Genomic DNA, 15,724 nt, shown 5'->3' with positions numbered 1-15,724 from the left:
GTTGAGTCAGAATTGCAAGAACTAAACTAAAGAGGCTCTCCCTCACCACAGACGGGCCCTGGGCATCAAAAAGCATAATGACTGCAATGGACAGAAACACATCACACATATTAACAGCCAGGAGTTGACAAAGATACTAAAAAAAACCTAACCCCCACTGATCACCATTGAAGACTGTTAGGAAATCAATGTATTATTCTGAAATAAAGAAAGGGGAAAGATCATGTTATCTTGCCTTTCTTGGACAAAGTAACTCAAGGTCACTGAAGAGCTGATGAAGGATTTTTTTTTTTTTTTAAAGCAAAGAAGGGTATTTATTGGTTCACATAACTGAAAAGCCCAGGGAATATACTAGCTTCAGGCATGGCTGGATCCAGGGGCACAAACATTGTCATCAGGACCCAAGTCTCTCCATCATTTGGCTCTGCTTCCCTCTGTACTGGCTTCATTCTTTGACTGGCTCATTTGATATGGTTTGAGCTTTTCATCCTACAGAGCTAGGCAACCTTAGCAGAGCTTCTGAGCTTCTCCTCCACAGTTCACTAAAACTCTCAGGGTTGGGTATCACTGGACCAACTTGAATTACATGACCATTCCTGAACCAATCACTATGGTCAAGGAGATGGACTGTGCTGATTGATCTGGTCACTGGTAAGACCAGATATTGACAAAGTTTCATCTCTGCTCATGAAGTTGAATGGTAACAGCTGGCACTGGTTCCTTCCTTGACAATACATGTATTCTGGGAAAAATCACGAGGAGCAAGTCTGTCTTCTACTCAGGAGGCTTGTAATCCATTTGAATGTAATAACCACGTCCAATAGCACACTCCGGGTGATACTATACAGTTTCAATGTAAGTAAACTCAGTGGTCGTGAGTTTGAGAGCCCAGTTGTCTTGCTGACAGGAAGCAGGACAACCAGCCTCCCACTGGCAAATGGTTCTGTGATACTCATCAAGTCAGGGGTAAATTTTAAGTTCAGTGGAAAAGTTCTCTTATGTTCCTTTAAGTCTTTTGCCAGGTTGAACTGGTACATTTCTGTGAGTACTGGCAAATCAGATTCATCTCTGTATTACTGTAGGAGAGAGGAATGGACGGTGGTTTCAATCTGCTCTACTCCTTCAGACCGGGTGGAAAGGGGCCCAAGTGCTGAAGATGATCTAATATATACAGGCATAGAGGCTTACTCGGCAGTTAAAAAAAAAAAAGAAAGAAAGCTTCTGGTCAAGGAGTATACAGCACAGTCCTTCGTGTTGTGAACATTAAGTCCTGGTGGGTGAGGTGCAGACTGCTTCTGTTCAGAACCCCTTGGTGGAACTGGGGTATAAGAAAGACCGAGATCAGCTGTAGTCTTCTCGAGACAGCCAGTCTGATTGCAGCCATGTCAAAAAAGCAGGCAAGGGCTGAGTCAGGTAAACAGGCAAGTAGGTAAGGTACTTTCAGCAGGGCCAGCCATGTCAATAGCCAGTCTATGAGCTAGAAGAACAGGCAGTTTAATATCAGAGCTCTGTAAATTAGTTTTCACCCTGAGTACTCCAGGGTTAGTCCACAGGGTTTATGGATTAACTGGATCTTAAAGGGCCAGTCAGGTACAGCAACTTTCATTCTCCTGCTCCTCTGCCCACGAACCCTCAGCACAGAAGAAGGCTATCTCCTTAATCCAGACTTGCGGCTCTGTCTAGAAGTCCGTTCTATACCTGGGAGCGATAGGGTTGGGAGGGAAAGGTTGGCCCTGCTTTCTTTGGTAATCAAGTCTCCATCTTCTGTAACTCAGCCCAACTCTGAGAATCATCTCATCAACAAGTGAAGCCCTCAGACTGGTTGAATGGTACCGCTGAAAGATGAGCTCTGAGGCATGGAGATAGTAAGACACTAGGTTTGAGGTTTACGCTTTTTCCACCATCAATTCTTACACACAGTGTACTTCACACTCTTGAACAGACGACCATCTTTACCTTTTGTCCCTCGCTTTGACAGGATTACAGGGAATGACTGCCAGTGTAGATCAAGGTCTCTTTCGGTCAAGTATAGGAGAAAAAGAAAATCGAGCTGACATTTTGAAGGCAGTAGAACTGAGCTTGTAGATAACTTCTTCATTACAAATAACAGTTGTATTACAAGCAGGCTAGTCATCAGATTTTATTTGTTGAGGGTGAGCAGTACAGAGTAACCAGACTTAGGCCTTGTTTGGTGATTTATAGACTGATTTACACAGAGTCATATGATCACAATTAGTCTAGAAGATAAGAGACAAAGATGTAAAGAAGCATTTCCAACATTTTACCAGCGCATTCATTAAAGTAGCTGAGGACGGCTGGTCCTTAAGTCGACTCTGAGGTAAAGCAATGAGGTTTTCCTCATGGCACAAATCGAAGTCTACGTGATCTGGTCTGGGAGCTCATGACTCAAATCCCTTCTCAACAGGTAAGTTGTCTTAATGCCTGAGAGTATTTCATGACAAGGAATGAAGTCAGCCACTCTGATTCATAGCACTGAGACCGATGAAATTCCATGAAAACATCCACAAGGAGAGGGGACTGTGGTCTTGTGACATTAGGAAGCAGCAGCAGGAAGCTCTTGAGTCTACTGATAAAATTTTTAGCGGCAGGCTTTGCAGATTTCAAGTCAGTCTACATTTCCAGCAAAAAGGTAGATGATACGCAATTTGAGACGCCCACCAAGTAAGCTATCATGGCCTGGTCAAAAGGCCTACCTCCAAACATCATTAACACCAAGAGTTAATGGTACCAGACATCAAAAGACCCATCTTAAAATCTCTCATTGGCTGGAAGAAAATGTTCGAAATGGCCACATTTTAAATCACACACACAAGAAAGGATATTCAGAGATTGTCTCTGGTGGATCAGGTATTACATGTAGGTAGAGCTGAGTATTCATAATTTTGGAGAATAGGCAGATATGCCAGTGATGGAGGAATTGTTTTAGCGATTTTTCAACAGTTATTAGCTCATTCATCCTGGAAACAGCAGTTAAACTGAATAAAAACCAAGAAGTGTAACTGCCACTGGTGGAGTGATAGTGACATAGTTTGAGAAGATGAATAATGACCTGGTACCCTTTTAGGTAATGTTGCCAGTCTTTGAATTCTGCTTTCATAGTTTATGGTTAACCCTTGCACACGAAGTAGAGTACCATGGCTGAGGACGGGAGGTCCGATGTACAGTTGGTCTAACATGGCTTCAATGAGACATCAACATCAACATCAGCTCCAATACCTGGTGATTCACGTATCCAAGAAGGATCAAGACTTCAAGGTCATGTATTTCAAGCACCACTAGAGCCTCTGGTGTTTGTGAAAGAAGCTGGGTAAGGGGGTTTGTCAGTGTAGAGTATGGATGAATTGCTCTCCGGCTATATCAAATCCAGGAATCACTGGCAGTCCATCTGCGGGTAGAGGGATATTACTCTAGGTCCATTTGATACCACCTCTTCAGCCCATATGACTACTCTGGGGGGCAAAGATATGCCCATCTTCTTGCACTTTTCTGAGTTTGCCCACGGTAACTATTCCGAAGAATGTTCACCATCAACTGAACACGGACGGTGCTGGGTACAGGTACAGGACAGAGTGCCATTCAGGTCGGACATACTGTTGTCTAGGGCAGTGGTTTTCAAACTGTGTTCTGAAGAATTCTAGTTGCTGTAAAGAAGTCTCCTTAGATGTCACCATGGTGGTAAAGTAAGATGCTTGTGGCAGGTTGCAGGCCCCCACTTCTGCTTCCTCCAGAGCAGCTTCACTTTTACTCTGGGCTTCCAAAAAGTTTTCACTCGAAGGGCTTCATGGCCACAAAGCCTTTGGAAAACCCACGATCTAATTGGTTCAACAACAAAAATAAGTTGTTCACAAAGTGCTGGATGTATCAAGAGGCCTTTTCTGGAATCTGATTGGAGCTTTGTGAGATGCTGTTAGGTAAACGGATTCCTTGGTAGAATTTCTTCCATTTGTGGGAAAAGTTCTGGTTCCTGAGTAATCCCAAAGAAGACGCTGGGAGTTCACTGTGCCCTTGTTTTAATCCCAGTGGGTCAGAACATCTGCTTACTCATTCAGCAGGCTACCACAGATCTGACACGGAAGAAGAATGGGGTGCAGGTTACATATTTCCTGAATGTCAATCTTTTAAGATAGTGGGGCATGGTCCGATGTGGTTCTCAAAAAGACGTTGCCATTCTTCAGACAGTGCTGACAACTAAAAATCCCCTGGTCCAAATGTATTATGTGTCTCTGAAGGCTTTAACTGAAGAAACGAAATGCACACTCATGGAAGAAACTGAGCCTTTGTTGTGATAAAACAGCTTCAGCTATTTGGTTTGAGGAGCTGACTTCCCTACAAAGGGCTGTGCTGAATCTGGGCAGAACAGGACCGGAGTGGAGGTGAAGGCCACATCATGATTCGCCGGATGCCTCCTGGGTCACAGTGGTCCACTGGAATGACGCCTTCTTCAGCAGTAAGGTGGTAGAATCACCGTGGGCAAAAGTCCAGGTGCCAGATCTGTAGGCGGAGTTCACTTTGGGTGGAGCATCGCCAGAGTCTGCACTGAGCGTCTGGCGAAAACTCAGGTCTCCGAATTCCCAGTAATAGCGCTGGTGGCAGTGCTTGCGGTCATTGTCTCTTTTCTCAGAGCAAGGACAACAGTCCCCAAATTCAAATATAAAAAAAATCCAGCTCCCAAGTTCCTGTCACACTTTGATAATCTCTTCCAGGTCCCTGATCCAGTTCTTGAAAATCTGGAAATCTGGAGTCCACGCCGTGACTACACTGAAGGACATCTGTTCCAGCGAGAGCAGAACGCTGTAGTGAAACCCTTTCAACCTCCTATCCTGGACAGCTCATGTTTTGTCACAGAATTTCAAGCTTTGAGTTCCAGTTGTTTTTTTCCTCCTTTCTCCTGAGGAAAGCATCTTATCACCACAGTCTTAAGATTCTTCTGAGGTACATCCAGACTTAATAACAAAAGAGCTAAAAGACCAACACATCTTTCTCCAAAACAGTCACTTCTCTGGAACCGAGAACCTTTGTCTCTGCCCTCTAGGTAAAGAGAACAGTTCTGCTATGGTATGAAATAGCAGAACCGGCTAATACCTAAACAGACAAAACACTTACGTGGGTTTGTGCTAGCTCGCTCAGAACTGTACCACTGGTAAGCACCACTCCACAAACTGAACAAAATGTCTGAAATCCAAGTGTTCAAACATTTCTCTAGTGTTGGCTGGATAATGGCCTGGAATTTGATAAAAGCAGCTGACAATTAACAAAGAAGCACAGACTGGCCTTACGGCCATCTGGGTAAACACACTTGCAAGCAAAGCGAATACACAAAGCAGGCCGGGAAAACGTTAAGGTTTGAAACGCTTGCGACCTACTGATCTTGAGGTCCAGCAGAAGTTCTGACAAAAGTTGTCAGAGAATGTTAACCTTCAATTAATAAAGACGAACCCCCAAACACCTTCAGGAATTCCATGCCTGGTTCAGTTTGTCCAGTCAGCCAGCTTGCTAAAAACCCACCTGCACCATTAATTAGCTGGACTTGGCAGCGCCATTTAAAACTAAGCCTGCTCACTACCAACCACACAAACTAAGAATATAAGATAGGAGCAACGATGGCAGCCGTGGTCGTGGAAAATGGTCAGTGAGACAGTCAGGAAGGTAGTCAGGCACCAGAAAATAAGCTGTCGGCCCAAAGATTAAACAGGCTTCGTGATCCTAGAGAACACATCCACTCCTTCTTTCAGCTCCTTTATATTGGGGGCCACCGTACCACATGCGTCAACCACCCCTCAGGCGACCCATGGTGAAAAGACTCAGAATAGAAGCCAAACAGTGGAGTGTCGTTACCTTGAATATCCACTATGCAGAGAACAGCTCACATATCCCAGGGATTCAACAAAGATTTCAAATTGGTTGTGACGGGTCCCAAATGACATCTAGGCCTCAGTTTCCTCCTCGTGGCAAAGGAATTGTGATTCTTAACTCTTCTGGGTCACAGCCCCCTCTGAAAACTTGCTGGCAATGGATCCTCATTCCCCTAAAATGCCCATTCCCACTAATTTTTGCACACAATTTCAGGGAGTTTGGGAATATACACCTCCAATCCAAGGTTCCCAGGTTCAAAATCCAAGGATCGGGCAATTGCTAAGTTTTCTTACAACTCAAAAAAAAAAAGAAAAAGAAAAGAAAAGCCAACCATTACGAACAATAATCATCCCTTACATTCACTGACGCTTTATAGTTTCCAGATGTTATTTTTCACAAAGACGCAAAGGCTAGGCAGATGGAGTTGGAACACTTGGACGTCCACACGTGGAGGAGGAGGAGGGAGCCTTACTTCACACAAAACACAAAAATTAACTCAAACCCAGACCTACAGGTAAGAGCTAAAACCATAAACGCAGAAGACGACACAGATGACAGTCTTATGACCTGGCAAAATTATAGGCAAAAACGCAACGGCTGGGTGCTGGGGGTGGGAGGACAGACCTGCTCCAAGGGCACACGGGGTGACGTTCTGGGGCTGCTGGGACTGTTCTGCACCTTGACTGTGGTAGTCGTCACACAGCTCTATGCTCGTCAGAACTTCCAGATCTGTATGCTGAAGTGGGGCTTTTACTGGAATGAATAAGATGGGGGCGGGGGAGGTATCTCTATTTGCAAAACCAGGAATCTTCTCCAGGAAAAAGGGCAAGTCCCAAAACAATAAGTGTAGACTGAGCCAGTTTATGTGTAAAAAGGTAAATATCTTCGGTGAGTCTGCTGTTTAACCTAAGGGTACACAACGTGCTGCTAGCCCATCCCTGCTCCGGGGAGCAGAACAGCGACCAGCCTTCATTTTTTTCTCCTGTTGTTTTCATTTTCTTTTCACGCATCTCACGACTGTGCCTTACGACGATACTATTATACTCACTAAGACCAAGAAAGCTACTTCTCGTCAAACAAACAATCTTCCCCAGGAGCGCCTGTGCTGCTGTCCGGTGGCCTGAACACCAGGGCCATCCCCTCACCTGGAAGAGCCTCTCCTTCAGGTACGTGGTGCCGTAGCCCTCTCAGGCGCTGAGGTAAAGTGTGCCCGTGAAGCTGGAGCCATCCGGCCACACGTAGGTGCCCAGGCCGTGGCGGTGGTCCCGGCAGAACTGCCCGTGGTAGGACTGTGAACAGAGAGCTCTGTAGCGGCTCTGTTGGAGGAGCCGCCCCGCACCTCCCCAGAACCTTCCAGAATGCCCTCCCAGCTGAGCCTCCAGGCCTGGGCCACAGTGAACAGGGGCTGCACTGGGCTCACAGGGGGCCAGGCCACCAGGCCCCCCTCAAGTGCCAGGGGTCACCCGAATCACGCAGAGTGGGTGCCAGGCGCTCGGCCCCCCGATGGCCACGCTCCATCCTGCCCGGCTCAGGCGGGGGAGTCTGGGGAGGTGTCGGCACTGCCTGGGTTTGGGCGGGAGCTGTCTCCACTCGGGAGCCCCACGCCGGGCTCCGCTCTCACCCCGTCGCCCCCGCTCAGGTCCACGCTAGCAGGCTGGCCCAGAGAGTGGGGGGCCGCGAGCCCCAGGGTCGCTGGCGTGGCCCTAACTTAAGACTGCTCGCTCCTGAGGCCACGGACGTGGGCCGCCTGTGCTCTGGTCCCGAGCCCCGGGCGGGGGGGAGAGGGGAGTGTGGTGGAGGTGCCCCTCTACTGGGGCCCCAGGAGGAAAACAGAGCGCCATGTCCATTCCGAGCACTTTTCAGTCACTAGACTCGACTCTCATGCGAGTCAGACAGCCGCCTTCCCCACCAGAAGCAGGCGGGCTGCGCTCTCAGGCGGCCGGTGGCCGTGCTCACAGGCCACCCTGCGCCTGAGGGACGGTGACTGCGGCCTGCTTAGCGCCCCTTCTCTTCCTCTGGTGACGGAGACGAGTCCCCACAGGTTGACGGAGGACTGACCCCAGCCCCTGGCACACGTGACCAGGCCTGGCCAAGCGAAGGGCTCCCAACCCCCGCCTCCTGCCTTGATTTGGGTTTGGTCACGGGACGCATCCCCGAGTCTCACCGGTGTCCACTAGGGCCCTTTCTCTCTTGCAGGAAGGTGTGACACCGACACCACCCCCTTCTGCCTCACGGCAGGAGGTCAAACTTGGCTGCCCACGTGGAGATGGGAGAGAGAGGGCCTGATAGAGTCGCTGGAACCCCTGGATCCAGCCAAGCCTGAGGCTGCGTGACCCCTGAAGGTGGACTTTGCAGTTACAGCAGCCTACAAGGGTCCTTTCCAGTCCCATGTGGGGGGACCTGGTCCTGCCAGTTACTACTCCTGGCCAGTGCAGGGACAGAGTGAGCAGTGAGGCGCCGGGCGGGGGACAGCCCATCTGCTGCCCACCTTCATTCCATCTGTATGATTTGGGGGGACCTATCAGAGTCTATCCAACTGAAAAGAAGTCCCACGTTGCAGACCATTTGTGCAGAACTGTGAGGAGAATCCACCCCCCAGGGGGCTCCTCAGGTTCGCCTGCAGGAGAAAGGGTTTCTGTCCACTCCCAGGAGGGCGCAGCTTTGGAGGAACCTCTCCATCCTTCCTCCACGCAGTGCCGGAGCCTCACCTGACCAGCCGGACTGATGCGCTTGCGCCCATTCCTCAAAGACAGCTGACACGTTTAAAGCCGCTGCTCTCAGCCTGCACGCCCTCTCGTCCTCCTGGCCTCTCTGGTTCCGGAGCCGCCATGGCTGCAGGAGCATCTGCTCGGTGGACCCAGACGTCCCCCCAGGCAGTGACAAAGCCGATGCTCCGCCTGCTGTGGTCCCCCTGCACGGCGAGGACCTGGGGCCAGGAGGACCGGTCAGTGGGCCCCAACCTACCACAGCTGGGAACGTAGGCTGTCTGACCACCGGACACCACAGTGTTGGGTAAAAGAGGAAGTAGCCAAGGACTAAAGAAACAGATGCTGAACAAAAATCAGCGCTTGGTCATCGGGGTCACGATGCCGTGCATTCTTTGGCAGAAGCACAGCACGGGCTCAGGTCGCGGCCTCTGTCCTCACATGAGGTCCGGAGGCTCCTCCGAGCTGGGGGCGCCCTCCAGGTGGGACTGGGCTGGGGGCCCAAAAGCTCCGCCTCTGCCTGCCGCTGCTCCTGCTGTCCCCTCCCTGCCCCCACCGCTCCCCAGGCTCCATCCCAAGACCCCCGCTCGCCTCCCTGCCCCGCTCTCCCCTGGACTCGGGAGACTTAAGTGCAGGAGGTGAGGGGCTGGGCGAGGTCCCCCAGCCTTGGGCGCCAAAACCAGGTGAACCGGGGCCCCACAGGCAGAACCAAGCCTGGAAGAGAGAGGGGCAGAGCCGGAACCCTACACAGCCCCTAGGAGGTTGTGCCAGCCAGCGCCTGCTTCCCAGAAGAGCTTCAGTGCCAGGTGTCCTGCCCTCTGATGCTTTTCCAACCCCCCCAAATGCACACACCCCTACAGTGCCTCCAGATGGTTTTTATTATCTGCAAGCAAAAGATGCACTTAAGTCTCCACTGAATCACACAACCCTGCAAGCAGGGCAGAATCCTCCACCAGCGCACCTGCAGCTGGCAGGGATGCAACACATTGTCGGGAAGCCTTCGGAAGCCAGCTTCCCCCTGGCGGAGGCGCACTAAGCCCCCAGGCCACAGCATACCCCCAGGTTCGCCACACGCACGGCTGCTCCACCCTCGCGGGGACGCCAGGTGGCGCCAACAGCTCCTGCCACGGGCCCCTCAGAGTCCCCACTGAGGTCCTGACACGGCCTGCTGCAGGGGCGCAAAAGTGCACTTTCACTTTTAGGAAGATCCACTTTTTCTGTTTGAGCTTAAATACAAGGCAATTTCATCAATACAATCATACAACTCACGACAGTAATTCGCAATTTTAAAATATTTGCCTAGAATAAGAATTTATCTTCTGAAGTCACAGTTTCCCGAGCTGCAGCCTGTGGACACCCAGGCGAACCTCGGACGGGATCTCAGAAGTCTCTCTGGGTGTTTCTCAAATAGGAAGGACATTTGCCTAGCATCCTTCCCATCGGTGGATCTACGAGCTCACAGCACGTGCCTCTCCAAAGGAGAGGGACAGGCCGTGGCTGGCTGAACCGGGGCCGGAGAGGGGAGAGCACCAGGAACGACTTGCCTCGCCCGTGGGCCGAGAGAATGCTCCGCATCCCAGCTTCATGTCCTGCCGAACTCTCCTCGGTAGACGCAGCCGTCCTGCCACTCCTGCACACCCTGGGTGAGCTCGATGCAGGCCTCCTTCAGGTCCTGCTCCCTAAGGGGACCCTCGGGCTCCTCCTCTTCCCCCTCTGGGGCCTCTGGGATGAATCTAGGAAGATGAAGAGCAGGGGGAGGGGAGACCGACGCTGGCTGAAGGTCTTAGGGCCACTGGGTACCGAGATCCACACACCATCTTATCTCAACCAGCAACCCCCGAAGCCGATTGCGTAGCTATCCCACCGGGGCGCCCGGTGCCCCGCGGAGACGCTCACACCGGCATGCTGAGCCTGGGCCGGCGGTCTCCACCTCGGACACCCATCTCGCGGTCAAGCAGAGGACGGCGGGTCAGCCTCTGGATCAGCGGCTCCCCGGGGGAGATAGTGCTAAAAGCTCCCAACGCCCCCCAGGAAGAGCGCAGAGGCCCCGTGTGAGACCTGAGGACACTGAGGCACAAGGGAGTAAATTAACTTGTCCATGGTCACGTGCTAGCACGCGGTAGGGCCAATACTTGATCAAGCCCTGCCTGACTCCAAAGCCGGTCGTTTCCGTTCAGTTAGTGTTTGTGGAAGGCACAGAGCAGGAGCTCACGGCCTGGTTGGGGAAAAAGACGAGGGAGGCACCGAGGGTCACTGGGAGAGAAGGGTTTAGCTGTCTGGACCGAGGGGTCACTGGGGAAACCTTTATGGGAGAAGGTTCCTAAGTGGGGTTTCAGAGGATGAGTAGGAGCTCTCTCAACAGAAGAGAGCGCATTTCAGGGAACTGGACTAGTACGTGCAAAAACACAAGGGTGGGAAAGAGCAGGAGGCCTTTCTGCCACCGAAGCAGTTGTGGCTTCCTGGAGAGAGAGCGAGGAGGGGCTCTCTGGAGGCACAGGGGTTGGGGTTCTCGACACAGACTGCCCCTTGGAACAGGGGAAAGGGATAAGAACACCTGACGACCAGGCCCTCCCCCACGAGCTGGAGTGGTGGGAAGGTGGCAGCTGTGCCAGGATCCCAGGGTTCCAGGGGCACTTCCTCCACCCTGCGATCTGTCTCCCAATTCACCTCTTTCTTCTCCCTTGCTCCCCTCTCAGCCCCCCAGTACCACCTTAGTTCCTAGGTCCCCTCTCTACCTCTTATCCTTTCCCCTCAGGTCCCGTCTTTGCTTTGTTCCAACTGCAGCTTGCGAAGCTAAGCAGAGACAAACCGTGCTGTCTGTAAAATTTGTTTGTGAAGAGAAAGAAAAGCAGTCAACTAAAACTTCCTGTTAAACCATCCCACCTGCTGAGTTGAGCAGTGCCCACCCCGCCCCCCCCAAAAAAAGATAAGTTGAAGTCCTAACCCCTGGGAATGACCTTATACAGAAAGTATCTTTACAGATGCAATCAAGTGAAGAGGTCAGACTGGATTCAGGTGTGCCCCAAACCAAATAACTAGTGTCCTTACAAGGAGAGGGAGATTTGGAGACACACACACAGAGGGCAGAATACACTTCCATTGTTTTCAGCCTAAGGGTTTGTGGTAATGCTTTGCTACCTTGACTCTAGGAAACTCACCTATCACCCAGAATAAAAGACTGACTTAACAGCAGCTAAAACTACTTGTTTCAGCAAATCTGACAACTTCCTGAGGCTGGCAAAACAATTCTAAATACTGACATGTGGCCCAAAAAAGGTGTTCTGGAAAATTCTATAAACTGGAAAAAAATGCAATATGACATGCTGAAATTCCGCTTATGTTCATAAGAATATATGCACTGGTATTTTTAAAAACAAGGCATACAAAGATTAAAAAGCCCTATTTCCACAAATTGATACAAGTCCTACGATGATGCTGGAGGATATATTCCAAGAGAGCGTTTTCATAGGAAAGATATATTAATATTCATCGACAATATTCAAGAATATTAGTTTTTAAAGTTTTTGGTGAATCAACTTGGTAAAAATCAGCAAATCAGTAGTTCAGCAAACTGACCTTTAGGACGACTGGCTTTCAGCAAGTTAGCTGTTCAAATGACCGGTGATGGTGTTAGCAAATCTGAACCTGCGATTATAGTTATGAAATTTAGTGAAATGTGGCTGCTGACTTGTGCATGGGGAAGAAGAGTGGCATTTCTATTAAAATTCAGTTGAAGGCTTTGAAAAGTCAACATAAGCCACTTAAAAACTGTAATCAGGGCTTTCCTGGTGGCGCAATGGTTGAGAGTCCACCTGCCGATGCAGGGGACGCGGGTTTGTGCCCAGGTCCGGGAAGATCCCGCGTGCCGCGGAGCGGCTGGGCCCGTGAGCCATGGCCGCTGGGCCTGCGCGTCCGGAGCCGGTGCTCTGCAATGGGAGAGGCCGCAGCAGTGAGAGGCCCGCGTACCGCAAAAAAAAAAAAAAAAAAAATGCATTCCCGAAAAAAAAAAAAAAAAAAAAAACTGCAATCACATTAGATACATGTGAGACACTGTAAAAGATCTGTGAGTAAAAAAATATTTTAAAAAATTCCAAAAGGACTCTACTGGCTGATTGCTTCTCAAGTGCTTTTAAGTTCACATGAAGGAAAGCAAGGGAAACTGGAAGTCATGGCCCGGCACCAAGGGCCACTATGAGTATCGCCTCAGCTGACCCACAGGAAAAAGTGAGCAGATGTGTATGTGTGATCATGACTCATCGGAGGAAAGTAAGTGGATATACGTGACAGGCAGTAGGTCAGAATACAATGTTTAAGGGAGTGGGTAAAAACCTTGCTTTAAATGACTTTTTAGATCAACTGAACGATGGTTAGGTTTTTATCTTTTATCAGAATCACACGGAAGGCATGGTAACACACAGCTTCCTGTGTCTCACTCCCAGGGTTTCCGCTTCAGCACGTCCTGAGTAGGTGGACTCCTGAGAATGTGCATTGCTACCAAGTTCCCAGATGCTGCTGAAATTTGGACCACGCTTTGAAAACCACTGGGCCATGGTGTGGTGGGCAGGCGGTGTCGACTGAAAAAAGAAAAAGCACAACCTGAGAATTACGAGTTACGTTTTTTGGGGGGGCAAAATGAGGACAGTACCCCAGGAGGTAGCATTTCAGATAGCTCGGAGAAACTGCTCTGAACGGGTAGCGGGGAGGTCAGTACAGATGTGATTTTGGTGAAGGGGGAGTACGTGCAATCAGGCACATATTTTTTGCAGAAGGTTTCTGCTCGTCACGAGGAGCAGACGTCACCACGAGGGATTTTAGTGCTTTTCTACATAAGAGGAGAATCAAGAAGTGGGCTCGTAAAATCTTCTCCTGAAAATATCTAACCATCTGAAGAACTGTTCTGCCAGTTTTTCCTAGAGTACGGAGCGCCACATTCCTGATCTCTGCCCCGAATTCCTGTCAGGAGGTGCTGAAGGTCAGCAGCTGCATTGGCTCATAATTTAATCCTTGTAGAGGTAGATGGTCCGTGCCCATTTGCAGGTGACAAGGGAACAGAGAGAAAGGATGATGGACAGGACAAAGCAGGAGGAGCCTTGAACGCCAGGTTAAAAACAGAAGCAGCAAGACATTTTAAAACAGGAGGGCGGTGCAGTCAGATGTGTGCTCTGAGAGGTTTCAAGGCTTTTTGCCTGGGACCCATTGCAATACCCCATTTCATATCACGAGCCAGTACAAACTAACTCAAAAAATTATGAGGAAAAACTCACTGTGCTACATGCACGCACCCTAATATTTTCATGTAGTCTGTTCTTTTCTATACCATTTTACTAAAAATAAAATATAGGTCATAACCCACAAAACTGATTTCACAACCCACTAACGGATCACAACTTGCTGAGTCAGGACCGACATTCAGAAAAGCACTGCTTTAGAAAGCGGATTCCGGCTCCGGTGAGGAAGGCTGGGAGGCTCCCCTCAGGCGGCTGGTGCCAAGCCCAGAAGAGGGTGGCCCAAAGTAAACACAGCATCAAGGTGGACAGAGTGGATCTGAGACACTCAGGATGACTCGTTACCGATTCACTAACTCAATGGGGTGAAGGAGTGTGAGGTTATCAGTTAAGAGTCCTTGGAACAGAAAAGCCACCTCAAATATCCAACAGTAAAGGGTGATTGGATGGCTCAGGACACCAAACAGTCCAGAAGTTGGAGGCTCTTCAGGTTTGGTTTGATTCAGTGGCCCAACAGTATCTTCGAGGACTGTTTCTTCAGCTGTGCTTTCAACCAAGGCTGGCTTCCCTTTGTGCTCATAAGGAGAGGACAGAGGTTTCCAAGCCCCTCTCTCCTCTCTGGTTCATATGGCAGCCCAAGCCCTTTCCCGAAGCAGTCATGGGGGTACAGGCGTCACTGACTGGACGTAATCAGAAGCCCGATTCTGGCGCTCGGGGACAGGGAATCTCCACCTACTTGGATGGCTCCCGTGAACTCTGGGAAAAATGGGAATCCCATCCCAGGAAAGTCAGAATCCTTCCTTAGGCCACAGAAGAAGGAAACGGATGCTGAGAAGGCCTCTACGTAGGTGATGTCTGGACCTGTGAAGACCAGTGAAGACCTGGTTACACACCAACATTTGAATCTTTAGCTCAAGGGAGAACCCCAGGTAGCAAAACAGATCTGACAGCTACCAATGCTTGGTGGCTTTGGCTAGAACGGAGAGAATCAAGGTCACCCAGAGAGACTGTATAGGTTCATTTTGTCAGGTTTATTGAGTACTCTGTGTGGGGGGGGCATGGGTGTACTGGAGGATAATTTCTGATAGAACGGATTGCAAATCTTAAGTAAATGATGCAGATGAAGAAGAAAAAATGTTTCCATATTATGAGAGTAGAATTGAAATGGCAATAACTAGATGCGTGCAGGACTGGAAGACAGTTAACTTTCCACTGAAACCAGCCCCTGAAAGACACTGGACCTCAGAAAAATCTAGTGAAGAGGGCTTCTTACACGGCAACTGTGTAATTAAATGGTATTAATTCTTTAAAGTTACATAGTAATGCAAAAAAAATAATAATTGAGAAAAATAAAAACAAAAATATTGGTCTGTGAAAAAATGATGAAAAGCTAACAGTAAGTAGCTTTATTTTATATGAACCGTGTTTTACAATAAAAGGGAAAATAAAATGCAGAAATTACACAGAGTGATTTATTAGTAAACAAATAACAAAAAGGAATGTACATAAAGCTATGCTAAAGGGCACCTCACCTGGCGATGCGGTGAATCAGATATTAAGGGGCCTACCTACAAAACGACGTGGCGGATACTGGTCAGTGCCCAGATGAGAATCTGTGACAGGGTCTGCACACCAGCCACAGCTTGAGAAGCGCACCTCCCCGAGCCCCGCCCGGCTGGAAACCTCCGCGTTCGCAGGGACAGGAACCAGCTACTCTCAGATCTCCCGGCTTGCAACCTGCGGGGCTCTGGTATCCAGCGAGGGGAGGCCCATTCCTCCCAGCAACGCGAACCCGCCCACCTCACTGCGGCCAATCAGACTCTTCCGATGGCCACCAGGCCAGCCAACGGCCGCAACCCCCAGCCTCAGCCAATCAGAGGAGGCCTCTCCCGTTTAGACCTGACCAATGAGGAGGCGGCC

At 49.8% G+C, this 15,724-nt stretch overlaps 2 long non-coding RNA genes across 4 annotated transcripts in view; both read right to left on the bottom strand.

Moving 5' to 3' along the window:
• Positions 1 to 306: 306 nt before the first annotated feature.
• Positions 307 to 12,469, bottom strand: LOC112407566 (uncharacterized). Its single transcript, XR_003004802.1, has 4 exons — positions 12,156 to 12,469; positions 11,315 to 11,396; positions 8,583 to 10,312; positions 307 to 7,163 (listed from the first exon to the last, which is right to left on the bottom strand). It is a non-coding gene; the product is annotated as an uncharacterized LOC112407566 (long non-coding RNA).
• Positions 12,470 to 12,936: 467 nt separating this feature from the next.
• Positions 12,937 to 15,724, bottom strand: part of LOC112407463 (uncharacterized) — a 3,292-nt gene continuing 504 nt past the window's right edge. The window contains exons 2-3 of one of the 3 annotated variants that reach the window (XR_003004775.1): positions 13,862 to 14,665; positions 12,937 to 13,153 (exon numbers count right to left, since the gene is read on the bottom strand). This is a non-coding gene — a long non-coding RNA (uncharacterized LOC112407463). Of the gene's footprint in view, positions 13,154 to 13,179; positions 14,666 to 15,724 lie in introns of those variants that run through there. The other 2 variants (XR_003004784.1, XR_003004755.1) reach the window with 2 other exon arrangements.

This window comes from Neophocaena asiaeorientalis, unplaced genomic scaffold (genome assembly GCF_003031525.2).
Source record: "Neophocaena asiaeorientalis asiaeorientalis breed wild unplaced genomic scaffold, Neophocaena_asiaeorientalis_V1.1 scaffold185, whole genome shotgun sequence".
Lineage (NCBI taxonomy): Eukaryota > Metazoa > Chordata > Mammalia > Artiodactyla > Phocoenidae > Neophocaena > Neophocaena asiaeorientalis.
Note: the sequence above shows the minus strand (reverse complement) of the source record. Positions and strands in the feature narration are given on the sequence as shown.